We start from the raw sequence: 14,365 nt of genomic DNA, 5'->3' as shown, positions 1-14,365 counted from the left end.
AGCCACCAGGGAAGCCCTCTTAGAACTCTTAACTGAAGAAAACCCTCACTCTGCCTCTTACAGGGTTGTTGCAAAAATCAAGCGAGAACATGGATAGGAAAGTACTTCCACAAATGCAAAGTGATGCTACTATTTTCAAACATGGAATTCTCTGAGGCACTTTTTTTTTGGTCACATGATTACTGCACAGGTCATGCCAGATTATGATACTGTTTCACCTCCATTCACCCTTTGCCTATTTCAGAGATTATGCCAGCAATGGTGCATCCATCTCTTTGGTTCATTTTCCTTCCACCACATCTGGAAAATGCAAATCCCACCACAATGTGAAATATTGCACTGAAAATGTGCAGCAAGGGTTCAAAAAGGAGAGATATCACATCTGATTAGAAAACGTTTCTGGAAGGTAATACTATTATGCCATATATTTTCATAACTTCAATCTTTGTCCAATGTCACCCCACCCCACTTCATGCTTCAGAGACCAGACAGTATTTTCTCTATCTTTGTAGTTCCCAAGAACCTGGCATAGAGGACACATCACAGTTTACATTCCGGAGGAAGTGAGCCTGCTAAACGGCTGACAATAGCAAACCCGGAGGGTTATAACATTTATTTATCTAGACCAACGAGGCCGACTATCTTTAGCTTAGCATTATACTTAGGGCTTTCGAGGCCGGAAGTGTGCCCGGGTCTCCCCTGCAACTCCCGAGGAAGGAACATTTATTGAATATGTGCTAAGTGCCACACTCAGGTGCTTTCACATAGGCACCCGTGCGTTTGTTGTACTAAAATGCGTTTAGTCCTCACAACATGTCTTCAAGCTTTAAGCCTACCTTACAGATAAGGATGCTAAGGCACAGAGAGGCTAAATTAGCCAGCCTCACCTCTAGTGACGCCACTGCTTGTGCGTGGGCTCCCGAACATTCTCACTCACAAACTTTAGATCGGCCTCGCTACACTCCACCTCCCTACCCCCAGGCATGTACCCCAGCTACTCCTCCCCACGCCCCGCCCTAGGCCGGCGTAAAGCCAATAAAACCTAGGGCAGGCCTGCTCTATCTCTGAGCCGGGGTTAACAAGGCTTCCACTTAAAGATACTCACCCAACAGCTCCTCACAAGCTTGGAGAGCCTTTGCCACCTCCTATCCGTAGCCCCGAGCTTCTCCAAAGAGCCCGCACAGCTTGGTTCCAAGGCTGAGGTCCTCCTCGCCTGCACAGCGGTTACGGGGTCGGGACGCAGATTCCGGGTGAGGACACCTTCAGGGGAGGGGTGAGGAAGCCCGAGGTGACAGCCAGTGGGCAGGGGGTCCGGCCTCCGCGCGGCCGCCGCACGCAGCCTCGAACTACGCTTCCCAGCCTGCTCCGCAGCAGCCGCGCGCCCCGGCGCCGCGCCCGGACGGGAGCCGCCTGTTGATTGCCGCGCTCGCGCCGGCTACGGCGCCGCCCTGCTCGCCGGCCCCTCTACCTCGGGGCAGACGGACTGACTGCCAGCACCGCCGGATCCGGGATGGGCGCGCTGACGGGTGAGCGCTCCGGGGGGTGGGTGGGGGCCCGCCCGGGCGAGGCGCTGCCCGCAGCCCCCGGCCCGCAGCGTGGGGCGGCCGCGCCCTCCATGCCCTCGGGAGGATGCTCCGCGGCGTCGGCGCTCTGCCGGGCGGGCGCTCGAGGCCGGGGCTTCCTCGGCTCGACGGGCGGCTCAGGGCGGCGCGGAGGAGAGGGCGGCGCGGGCCGGAGGCGCCCAGCGGGTGTGGGTCCCACGCCCTGCACTGCGGCTCCTCAGTCTCTGCAGCTCCCGGGCCGCCGCAGTGAGGGCGCGCGGTCTCTGTCCTCCCTGAGCTGCGGGACCGGGTTTTTCCACGCTGGGCTTTGTTCCCCATTTTATCTTCTCCTGTTAACGTTTGAGAAGCTCCTGGAGCCTAATGCCTGTCAGTCACTGCAGCGTTAGAGCAGGCGACGGGGAAGGGTAGATTCCGGCTGGAGCTGTCACCCGCAGGGCGTTTCAGCCTCCGAGAAAGCAGCGTTCCGAGAGCGGCCTGATGCAGGTCCTCGGGACTCGTTTTTTTTCTGGTTAAAGTAATGGTAGCATGTGCTCCCTTGAGTCTTCCATAATTTTCCCTATTGACCTGCAGAAATGAAAATTGCTTTTTAATAATAATAATAATAATAATAATAATAATGGCTCCTAAAGGGAATTTTTACTTAACGTATTCAAAGGTGGGAAGGTAATGCGGGCAAAATGCAAATTAGCAATGAAGGTGGCTGCGAATGCTACGGGCTTCCTCTTGCCTACTAAACATCTGAATCACCAAGTCCTTGGGAAGGGAATGAAAAGAACATCGGAGAAGGTATTTATAAAACCCATTTCCAGCTCTACCATTAAGGAGCTGAGGGACTCTGGACAAGTCCCTTCACCTCTCTTATCCTCTTTCTCCATGGTAAAAGGGGCATTCGGGTTACATGATTTCTAAACGTCTGTTCTTCCAAGACTCTCATTATCAGGGAACTCAGGAGATGAGGGTGCTGGTGTTCAACACCATTACAAAAACCTGATTGTGACAGAACAAGCGGCTTTACCTAGTGAGGAGGAAAGATTTTTCAGGGTTTAGGCAACCTGATTTTTTGAAAAATAAAACCAATTTCCTCTATCTACTCGCTGCAGTCTAACCCAATAAATATGCATTACAACTTTTATTTTTTGTAAATTACTATAGATTGGTAGACAACAACAGGCTGTGGATGTTCCGTGTTCGTTTTTAATTTGCTGAAGGTGGAGTGATGGAATCAGCAGGTAAAGGGAGAAGCAAATGGCTCCCCCGTGCTGGGCAGAGCGGTCAGATGTGGGCAGCAAGGAGGAGGGGAGGAAACCGCAGCAAAAAGTAAGCAGAGAGTACAGACACTGAGGATAGAGAGGATGGGTACTGATGGGTCATTGTTTGAATAATATATACACAATAAAAGGAATGAGAGAGCCAGAAAACCAGTGCTATGCAACCCTAATGTAACTGATTCAGGCAAGGATTCATCCAGGGGTACAAAACCTTTGAGCAAAAGGTTGTTGGGGAACAGGATTTTCACATTTTTTCAAAGTATCTCGGCATAGATTACCTAGGGAAAATGTGTCCTTAAAATGGAGAGATGAGGAAGTCATCACCTTAGCTGAATGATCAAGCTTACCAACACCTATCATGCATCTCTTGTTGGGATGCAATAAGAAGGTCATAACTTCACGTGTGTGGTGTTCCTGCCAAAAAGACGGTGGGAATGGGATACTGTAGATTAAAATATTCAAGTGATAGCCAGTCAGGATGTGTGAACTTTGGATCCTAGATCAGAAAAAATAAATTAAAAGTAGCTATAAACGATGAGTGGGGGACAATTGGAGAGATTTGAATATGGACTGCATATTAGATAATATTATGGGATTGCTTTTCATTTTCTTAGGTGCAGCAGTGGTACTGTGGTCATGTAGGACACTGTCTTTTTCTTTTGAGATGTGGGTATTTGAGGCACAGTGTCATGACGTCTGCAACTTTCAGCGGGTTCAGGGTGGAGGAGGATTAGAAGAGTTGGGGAGGATGCTTGAGAATGCAGCAAAATGATGATAGTTGGTGAATTAAAGAGAGTGGTATACAGGTGTTTATTGTACTATTTTACATTTTCTGTAGATTTGAACTTTTTAAATAAAAATTGAGATCAATAAAATAAATAAGTAAACAAAGGAAAGGATTGTAGAGGACAGCATGGTTAGTGACAGAAAAAAGCAGTGGATCTGCGGGGGACTCACAGTGAGTCTGTGGCTTCAAGTTCCCAAGATTTAAATCCTATTGGAGGTGTGAGTCGGGTCAGGGGAAGTTCTCTTTTTTGGTTTGTCTTGGCTACTATGAATCATTTATTCTTAAGACATCTCATCCCCTAACTCCAACCTTAAAGTATTAATAATTCCCAAACCTTAGAAATTCTAGCCCTACCCAAGAACCATTCTGAAAGTGCTATCCCTTTCCTCTCTGAGTTCAAGATCTGCACCCATGTGGCTCAAAGAGGCTCATAGAAGGCAGATGCAGAAGAGAACTATTAGCTATTACCAGGCCAAGAAAACAGAACCAATTCTTAAGATACAGCACTTAATTTTATACAGCACCTTTGGCTGCAAGGATGTTTTTCCTATACCTGAATATATATATATATATATATATATATATATATATATATATATATATATATATATATATATATATATGCTTTTATGTTTTGCCCCCCTGTTTTGGCATCAAGGCTACCCCATCTCTTTCCTGTGTGTCGCCAGTATTCCTGGGTTTCCCTGGTGACGGCTGAGTAGAGTAGGACTGAGAAGATCAGCTCTAGGACTGTGGGTAATAGGAGCTCATGAAACAAGGTGCAAGGCCAGCCATGCCAAGCCAGGACATGAGGAGTAAGGAGCCAATCTGAGGCACCAGCCCAATGAAAGAACCAGGAGGCCTCTTGTCAGAGCAGTGGGAAGGGTCTTGAGGCTAGGGAGCTGGGCTACTGTTCAGCCAGTATATATAGGGTCAGCCATCCCTGTCGTTTATAGCTGACAACCATTCTGATAGGACAGTGCCCATTTCATACCAGTTAAATATTTTGCATATCATCTTGATAAGCAATCATGAGTCAAGGTGCACATAGCACCTGTAAGTCATAACAAAGCTTTGATCAAAACCTAACTGGGGGGCTTCCCTGGTGGCGCAGTGGTTGAGGGTCCGCCTGCCGATGCAGGGGACACGGGTTCGTGCCCCGGTCCGGGAAGATCCCACATGCCGCGGAGCGGCTGGGCCCGTGAGCCATGGCCGCTGAGCCTGCGCGTCCGGAGCCTGCGCTCCGCAACGGGAGAGGCCACAGCAGTGAGAGGCCCGCGTACCACAAAAAACAAAAAACAAAAAACAAAAAACAAAAAACAAAAAAAAAAAACAAAAACAAACAAACAAACAAAAAAACCTAACTGGGGGTCTTCCCTGGCGGCGCAGTGGTTGAGAGTCCGCCTGCCGATGCAGGGGACGCGGGTTCGTGCCCCGGTCCGGGAAGATACCACACGCCGCAGAGCGGCTGGGCCCGTGAGCCTTGGCCGCTGGGCCTGCGCGTCCAGAGCCTGTGCTCCGCAACGGGAGAGGCCACAGCGGTGAGGGGCCGCGTACCGCAAACAAACAAACAAACAAAACCTAACTGGGATACAAATGCCAGAGAAGGAGAGAAGATAGGTGGGTCAAAGACGCATAAGCAGGCAGAAAAGACAAAAAGTAGAGAACCCATAGTGCCAGTCAGGAAGTGAGAAGCCCATGACTTCCTGAAGCCAAGGTGCGGGGACATGGCTAGAACCAATAGGCAGTTGAAAACCAAAAAGACCAGACACCCATGTGGAGGGCAAGGAGTTAGAAGTCAAGAAATAAGAACTCCTCAGAAAACAGAGAATAGGGCCAGACAAAGGGGTAGGGCAGCAGCAGGGAGTAGAGCCTGCCAAGATAATTAGAAACCAGGTGGCAGTCTGGGCAGACAGTGAGACTTCCTTGCTAGAGCCCTTCTGCCCCCGCCAGGAAGCTTCTTGGCAACTTCCTGCCCAGGTGGAAACCTATCTCATACTTTGGCCAGCCTACCCATGGCGGCTTGCTACACCTGGCAGTGCTGACCCAGGGCTCCTATAGGGTGCTGCCTCTCCACGTTCAACAGATCCTGACAAGGTTAACGGAGGGAACCACCCTCTGACATAAGTACTGCTCTTTGCCTGTTTTACAGAGGAAGGGACAGAGACTTGGAGAGGTTGTCACTTGCACATGGATCTGTAACCATCAGTTCAAGGACTGGCTGACTCCAGGGCCCATGCTTTTTGTCTTCTGTGCTCTTCTGAACCTGGAGGGGGTGGTTACTGGTGGGCACATTGTTTTAAAAGGAGACAGTTTTCGGGGCTTCCCTGGTGGCACAGTGGTTGAGAGTCAGCCTGCCGATGCAAGGGACACGGGTTCGTGCCCCGGTCCGGGAAGATCCCACAGCGGCTGGGCCGGTGAGCCATGGCCGCTGAGCCTGCGCGTCTGGAGCCTGTGCTCCTCAACGGGAGAGGCCACAACAGTGAGAGACCCGTGTACCGGGGAAAAAAAAAAAAAAGGAGGCAGTTTTCAAGCACAGTCTGAGCTATGGCAACTTTTGCGTTGTAAGATTGGGAAGTTAAGAACAAATGGTCTCAGAGACAAACTCTTGATTCTGGTAAGATCTGTTCCTCATTCCCCAGTCAGCTTGCCCCTTCCAACTGCCTTCTCATATTTTTTGCCTGAAATTCCTCCTTATCACGCCCCATTCTCTGTCCTGCATCGCCTGCAGATATTTCCCAGGATATGGCAGGAGCCATTTGGTTATTTAAAAAAAAACAGACTTGAATGGGCCATCTTCAAATAGCTAGATTCCAAAACACAGGCTTTGTACACATCTTTGTATTTTCCTGCAGCTAGAAAGGAATTAAATATATGGGATCAATTCCTGTTTTGTTGGAGGATATATTGATAAGCTGATTTTTTTCTTATTTACTAGTTTTAGAAAATGTAGATTTGGCTCTTGTGCAAACTGCTTCACTGATTGTTTAAAGATTACTATAAAATATTGGAGATATATAATAAAGACTAATAACTTCTCACTTACTGACTACCCCCCTTGGAACAAAATCATCATCAGTGTGGTGGAAGCCCCAGTTCTCCTTCCCCAATCATATCCCCCTTCCCTCGCTATGTGGTGTCTGTCTTTTCCATGTGCAGTCCTTTGTAGCTTTCCCAGATATATATGTACTCCAAAACAATTTATGGCACTGTTTTACCCATTTAAAAATCTTCTCACTAGGTTTTACAAGTATTTTTTTCTTACTCTTTTGTAAAAATTGGTCTTTGGTTTGGATCAGATTTAATACATAGGGCTGTTTGTTTTGGCTTTGGTTCTAATTGTGTGGGGAGGGAGGGCCAAAGGCTGGGCAGTTTGTGCTGTATCTGATCTTCCTCTTTCATACCACAGTTATACAAATAAGGTAGCAGAAAGAGAAGCGAAGGAAACCACACTGCTTGTTTTCCTTCTCCGGGCTCGTATCTTTGGTAACAGGAAGAGTTATCAGAGGGCCCACATCATCCTCCCTTCAGCTCAAGTCCTTGCTCCTCTTGTCCATTTTCTAATCAGTTGGTGTACGTGCCTACCTGGACTCCTGGAAGCTCTGTTTGGCGCTTGCTTCACTGCAGTGTGCATATTAGTTTCTCCCTGCATGTTGAGAGCTTGCCGTGGGACACACTCTGCCGGCGGTGAAGCTGCGGCAACTCTTTGGAAACTTTCCGAAGAGGACAAATATGAACTCTGGGAGGCCTGGGTAGGGGCTAAAGCAGGCTAGCCCTGAGCTAGAAATCTGTGATTTGACTTTAAAAGCTATGTGAGTAATGTTTTCACATATATCTATATTTGTTATTAAAAATAAAACCAGCTTTCCCCCAAATCTTTAAATCAGAGTTGTGGGGCTTCCCTGGTGGCACAGGGGTTGAGAGTCCGCCTGCCGATGCAGGGGACATGGGTTCGTGCCCCGGTCCAGGAGGATCCCACATGCCGTGGAGCAGCTGGGCCCATGAGCCATGGCCGCTGAGCCTGCATGTCCGGAGCCTGTGCTCCACAACGGGAGAGGCCACAACAGTGAGAGGCCTGCATATCGCAAGAAAAACAACAACAACAACAACAAAAAAAAACTAACCATATTAATAGTAACATTAAATGTAAACTAAACACATCAATGAAAAGACAGAGATTATCCAATTAGACAAAAATTAAACTAGACAAATATATACTTTCTACAAAAATCAATTTTAAATATAAATTAAGTTAGGTTAAAAGTAAAAAAAAAAAAAAAAAAAAAAATCAGAGTTGTGCTCCCGGAGGATACACTGTTTTTTTTTTTCTCCTCTGGCTTTAGGACCCCCCCCATGCACTGGCACAACATACGCAATTTGTTTTAACAGGTACTGTTACATAGCATTAACATATTATTGTAACTGCTTAGTTAAAGTCTCTCTCACTGCCAAATTGTAAGCTCAGTTAGGGCACAAGATATCATCTGTTCTGTTCCCTGCTTTTGTCCCAGCATTGGAAAAGGTGGACTTTCAGTAGATATTTGTTGAATGTATGTACAAGAAGCCCAGGAATATAAAGAATTATGACATCATCCCTGTCCTCTACAAGTTGGTGGTGTATTTGGAGAGGGAACCATTTATGTAGCATACATAAAAAATAATGAGAGAGGGATGAACACTCAACTGGTGACATAGGCAACGAGATTTAGGAAACAGAGCAACTTCTGTGCGTTTAGGTGGCCTCAGAAGGTTCCGTGACAGAGAGTGCAGGCTGTGGATATGGTGGAATGATCTCTGGACCAACAGGTCACTTCACCTCTCTGAGCTCATTTCCTTCATTTGACATTTGTTGCACAATACTTGTTGGATGTCTTCTCTGGGTCAAGACCTGTGCTGAGAGCCAGGATTATAACAATGACTAAAACTGATAGTCTCCCCCTCACAGAGCTTAGCAAGGAAGACAGAGATAAAACAAGCAATTGTAATAAAGTCAAGGAGAGCCCTGAATAAGGGGTGTGCCATAGGGTGGGGAGTGACTCAGACCTGCCTGGGGGTCTGAACAAGGCCTCTCTGAGGAATTGAAGCTTAAATTGAGACTGGAAGATGAGTTGGCTACCATTCAGCCAGAGAAAGAGGGGGTAAGAGTGCTCTGAGCAGAGGAAACAACATAAGGCATGATCCAGGAGTTGGAAGTGGTCCAGGGGGCTGGAGCCAGGAGGAAGTGGGGAGTGCAGTGCAGGATGAGGCTGATGAGGATGACAGAGGTCAGACTGTGAATTTAAACCTTACCCTCCAAGCGAAGGGAAGCCACTGGAGGATTTTAAGTAACTAGGGAAGAGTTGGTTAAAAAAATCACTTTGGCCATTTGTATGGAGAATGGATGCAGAGGGACTAAGGCTGGATGTGGCAGTGCAGGCAAGTGACGTAGGCGGATTCTCAACATGTTTAGGTATGGACCAGATTTGGTTATTGGTGGGCGGGGAGGAGGCAAGGAAGAGAAGATGTCAAGGATGTCTCCCTGGTTTCTTGGCCAAATTCCTAAAATTGGAAATTCCAGAGGAGAAGCTATTTGGAAAGGAAGATGATGTGAATACTTCTGACATTTGAGATGCCTGATTCAGCGAAGTAGAGATATTGGTTCGGCAGTGGAAATATATGGATGTAACCCTTAAGGAACAAAGTCTAGATCAAAGATATGGCTTTGGGGGTCTTCAGGTTATGGATTGTAATTAAAACTTTGGAGGGGATGAGTTTCCCCAGGGAAAGTGTACAGTGTAAGAAAAGAAATGCTAAGACAGGATCTTGTAACCTGCCAGTATTTAAGGTAGAGGAAGAATAATTGCCAAAAGAGACCAAGGAGTGATCAGAGAAGCAGGAGAAAAACCATCTGTGTTGCTGGACTGGATGGTCGTTAAGGCCTCACTCAGCCCTGACGTTCTGTGGTCCTGCAGAGCTGGGATCTGAGCCAGGTCTCAAAAGCAGACCACATGGATTGACCATGAGAATAGAGAAGGGCATTCCAAGTAATATTACTATATCAGCCAAGGTCCCAACAAGAAACAGAGGACACACTCAAACTGAGTAATTTGAGGGAATTTTAATAAAGAGGCTATTTACAAAGTTGTAGGGAGGGTTTGAGGAATCCAACAAGGCAGAAATCTGGCACCAGCCACATAGGAACCCTTCACCACCCCCAGGCCTGAAGTCAGCAAGGGCGTAGGGGCAGCTGTGTAGAGGGGGCTTCCTGGTAGGCAATGTGGCCTTCTGGACCAACCTCCCTCTCCACCTGCCCTCCATTTTCCTGCTAGTGCCTCCTGTTGGCCAAACAGAAGCCAGAGAGCAAGGGAGCCTTGATGCTGTGTAAATACAACATCTTCCTAGGGTACAGAGCAGGGTGGGAAATGAATTGGGAGGGCAAACGAGATATCCAGAACAATTATCTTGGAAAATGGAAGTCTATGAATAAGAGAGTATATTAGTTTCCTGTTGCTGCTGTCACAAATGCAGGGACCTAAAACAACACAAATTTATTATCGCACAGTTTTGGAGGTTGGAAGTCCAAAACAGGTTTCTTTGGGCTAAAATCAGGGCGTTGGCAGGGCTGCATTCTTTTCTGAAGGCTCTGGGGAGAATTCATTTCCAGGCCTTTTCCAGCTTCTAAAGGATACACACATTTCTTGGCTTTCCGCTGCTTCCTCCATCTTCAAAGCCAGCAATTGCATCAGTCTGTCCCTCTGCTTTGGTCATCACATCTCATTCTCTGACTCTTCTGCCTTCCTCTTCCATCTCTTAAGAGCCCTGAGATTACTTTGCACCCACCCAGATAATCCAGGATTGTCTCCCTAGTTTAAGATCCTTGATTTAACACCCGGTCCCTTTTGCCATGTAAAGTAACATATTCCCAGGTTCTGGGGATTAGCATATGGACATCTTTAGGGGGCCATACAGAGAGCGAATAAACAATTTTGGCTGGATTGGAGGGCTCCCTAGGAAAGTAATGAAGACAGAAAACAGAAAGTGCAGATCAAAGCCAAATAATAGGAGTTTGGGATGCTAGACTGTCTGAATTTCATTGTGTAGACAAGAGGGAGCCATTGTAAGTCCTTAATCAGGGAAGTGGCTTGTTAGCAGTGTGAAGAAAGATGATCTAACCATGGTGCTCTGGGTGGCTTAGAGGGAAGAATAGAATCCTTTCAAGATGCAATGAGAGTACTCCAGGTCTGAAAGAGCAAAGATCTAAAGCAAGAGTGACAGGAAGGGATGGTGTGAAAAGTATTGTGCAATAAGAATCCACAGGAGGTAGTAACCAGCAAGACAGGGAAAGAAGAAGAAACTCAAGTGGTCTGAGTTTTGGCAGTGGCTGACTGGTAGATTAATAGTATGATCCAGAAAACCAGGAGAGCAAGTCTGTTTCAGGGGAAGATAAGAAGATGGGGTATAGTTGTAGAATCCTGGAATAGAACTGCAAATAGAATCTTATCAACTCTAAGATACCATCAGTTGTAAAAATGCACCAGTATTTTACATACCACTGAGAAGAAAAATGCTGCCAATTAAAATGTGGCCCTTCTTGGGAATTCCCTGGTGGTCCAGTGGTTATGACTTGGCACTTTCACTGCCAGGGCCCAGGTTCAGTCCCTGGTCAGGGAAGTAACATCCTGCAAGCCACAAGGTGTGGCCAAAAAGAAAAAAAAAAAAAAAAAAAAAGTGACCCTTCTTAAAAATATAAGTTTTTACTTTATTGAAGAGCTGTTTTAGACTTACACATAGATTTTTTGAACTGACGTTCAACAAATTGCACATATTTAAACCGATGCAATTTGATGAATTTTGATATATGCATGCACTTGTGAAGCCATCACCACAATCAAACCCCCAAAATTTTCCTCATGCCCCTTCGTAAGCCTCTTCCCCTCCCTACCTCTCTCCCATCCCTAAGCAACTACTGATTTGCTTGCTGTCACATAGAGCAGTTTACATTTTCTAGAATTTTAGACAAATGGAATCATGCCGTATACATTCTTTTTGATCTGGTTTCTTTCATTCAGTATAATTGTTTTGAGGTTCATCCATGTTACTGTGTGTATCAGTAGTTCATTACTTTTTATTTCTGAGTAGATTCAATTATGTGGATATACCACAATTTGTTTATCCACTCACCTACTAATGATCATTCAGGTTATTTACAGTTTGGGCTATTACAAATAAAGCTGCTATGAATACACATACATTAAAAAAATAATATATCACCTCTGTGCATACATAAAAAGAGAAAATGGAAATGAATGGGTTAATATTCTTTTTTTAAAAAAAAATAATTAATTAATTAATTTTTGGCTACGGGTCTTCGTTGCTGTGCATGGGCTTTCTCTACTTGGGGCCAGCAGGGGCTACTCTTCGTTGCGGTCCATGAGCTTCTCATTGCAGTGGCTTCTCTTGTTGCGGAGCACGGGCTCTAGGTGCGCAGGCTTCAGTAGTTGTGGCACACAGGGCTTAGTTGCTCCACAGCATGTGGGATCTTCCCAGACCAGGGCTCGAACCCGTATTCCCTGCATCGGCAGGCAGATTCTTAACCACTGCACCACCACGGAAGCCCCTGGTTAATATTCTTAAAGCTTCTTCATTTTCAGACTCCAACTTTTTGAATCACTCATATTCATCAGTGTTGGGTCTTTTCTACACAGTATCTCCTCTGTGCCATCAAGAGTGGTAATTTAAAAAAAAAATCTGTAAAAGAACTATAAGCCTTTGATGTTGGCTCTTAAACCTACTCTGTAAATTATATTAGGTTTTAAAAGAGTATTCCTTTTTTTTTTTTTTGCGGTAGGCGAGCCTCTCACTGTTGTGGTCTCTCCCGTTGCGGAGCACAGGCTCCGGACGCACAGGCTCAGCGGCCATGGCTCACAGGCCCAGCCGCTCCGCTGCATGTGGGATCTTCCCGGACTGGGGCACGAACCCGTGTCCCCTGCATCGGCAGGCGGACTCTCAACCACTGCGCCACAAGGGTAGCCTGTCTTTTGCTAGTTTTGAAGCTGGTGCTTTTGTTATTTATGCATACATAGGCAATGACAAGTATGACATCTTGACTGCTGCTGGGTCAGCAATAATTGTAGGACCATCAGTTCCAGGACACACAATTTCTGAGTGTTAAGTGTGTGAAACTGCATCTTAGAATCTATTGGATAGGGTAATTCAGTCAGTTCATTTGATGGGTAAGAGCCTGGCAGATATACACCTTAACTATCTAGGGCCAGTATCCTGTTCTTTCTCATCCTGAGTCCCCTCAGGGTGCACTGTTGGGGATGGCTGTAAGTGGCTGAGGGCATCCTTTGCTGAAATGGCACGTGGCATTCTTAGACTTACACAATAAATTAGTGGTAGTTGGGACCAGAACAAAGTGTATATGACCCAGTTGGTTTCTTTGACTTTAGTGGGAGAGGATTTTTTTGTTTGTTTTGGTTTGGCTTTATTTTTTTACTGGAATATTACAATTAAAGTTTAAAAGAAGGTGGGTTGATGGAAGGGAAAGAGAGTTACATTGTATTCGGAAAAGACACCAAAATAAAAAACCACAAACTGGAACATGGTGAGCAGTTGAAGTAAGGCCAGAGGAACGACGTTCCAATAGCTCGTAAGTGACCCTGCCTACAACCAATCTCTTTCCATGACAACCTGTTTTTCATTCTTACCATTTGAATTACCTTATTGAAAACAGGTCTTCTCAGATCAATTCCTCTACTCTAAACATTTGTGGTGACTCCCCATCTCCAACAATACAACCCAGTTTCTTTGGCAAGACATATAGGAAAGGCCCTTCACAGTTGTCCCTTCCTCATCTTTAGTTGTTTCCTCTCCTCTTCCCCCTCCTCCCCTCTAGCCACACCAACCATTCACCAAGCATCATGTACTTTCTTATCTTTGTGCCTTTGTTTATGCTGTTTCCATTTTCCTGGAAGGAGCCTTCCCTGCCCACATCCACCTTAGGACCTCTTCCTTCAAGGCTCAAACACAGCTTCTTTCAGTGTCAACTCAAAACCCCCATCCCCATCCAAGGATTATTTCTTCATGTGTTTTAAACCTACTGTGTACATGACTTCTGTTATAACACTTGTCAACTGGAAAAAAAAAAAAAAAGCACAACCTAAAAGTTGAGAATTATGTTTTCTTCAGTGGACTTTCTGAGGACTCAAGCCCAGGAGGCAGTTTCTCAGGTAGGTGTGTACCACAGGAGACAGGATGTATAAGGGTTTTTGCTACAAAACCCAGGGAGTCCAAACATCAAAAGATTACTATTAGTTAAAACCAAACATCTGAAGTTAATGAATTCAGCACTTTTCTGTGTAGGGTGATAAATGGAATATTTATAAATGACTATTTCCTGCCATGTCAATAAACAAAGGATGTCACAGTCACCAATGATTGCAGCCCTCCAACGTGAGCTGGTGAGCCCTGAGGAAACTCAGGGCTGAAAAGAATACCTGCCATCTAGCAGCCAGCAGACTTCAGCCGCTCCCTGCAGTGAGCCCTGAGGAAACTCAGGATGTGAAAACGCAGGCCCCAGATAGATAAGGTACATATCAAAGGAATGATTTCAGTGAGCCCAGACTCTTTCATCTTCCCATACATAGAAAAGCACTAAATTCCTTCCCTTGAGATGTCTGGTTTTCTTTATTTAACAATAATCTTTTGATGTTCCCAATTACCTGCTCTCTGTTGCAAAACTCCTGCATATCCTAGCTCCTCCCCTC

General features: G+C 46.0%; 2 protein-coding genes across 4 annotated transcripts in view; one reads left to right on the top strand and one right to left on the bottom strand.

Annotated features, from left to right (window-relative positions):
- Window positions 1-1,446, bottom strand: part of LYSMD2 (LysM domain containing 2) — a 29,198-nt gene extending 27,752 nt beyond the window's left edge. Inside the window, exon 1 of the mRNA XM_059056317.2 lies at window positions 1,106-1,446. The gene's annotated coding sequence lies outside the window, so the exon portion shown is untranslated. The remainder of the gene's footprint in view (window positions 1-1,105) is intronic.
- Window positions 932-14,365, top strand: part of TMOD2 (tropomodulin 2) — a 48,686-nt gene continuing 35,252 nt past the window's right edge. For 2 of the 3 annotated variants that reach the window (XM_059056299.2, XM_067029862.1), the window contains exon 1: window positions 1,399-1,526. The gene's annotated coding sequence lies outside the window, so the exon portion shown is untranslated. Of the gene's footprint in view, window positions 1,527-14,365 lie in introns of all 3 variants that reach the window. The other variant, XM_059056298.2, reaches the window with a different exon arrangement.

Source organism: Kogia breviceps, chromosome 3 (genome assembly GCF_026419965.1).
Source record: "Kogia breviceps isolate mKogBre1 chromosome 3, mKogBre1 haplotype 1, whole genome shotgun sequence".
In the NCBI taxonomy this organism is placed as follows: domain Eukaryota; kingdom Metazoa; phylum Chordata; class Mammalia; order Artiodactyla; family Physeteridae; genus Kogia; species Kogia breviceps.
Note: the sequence above shows the minus strand (reverse complement) of the source record. Positions and strands in the feature narration are given on the sequence as shown.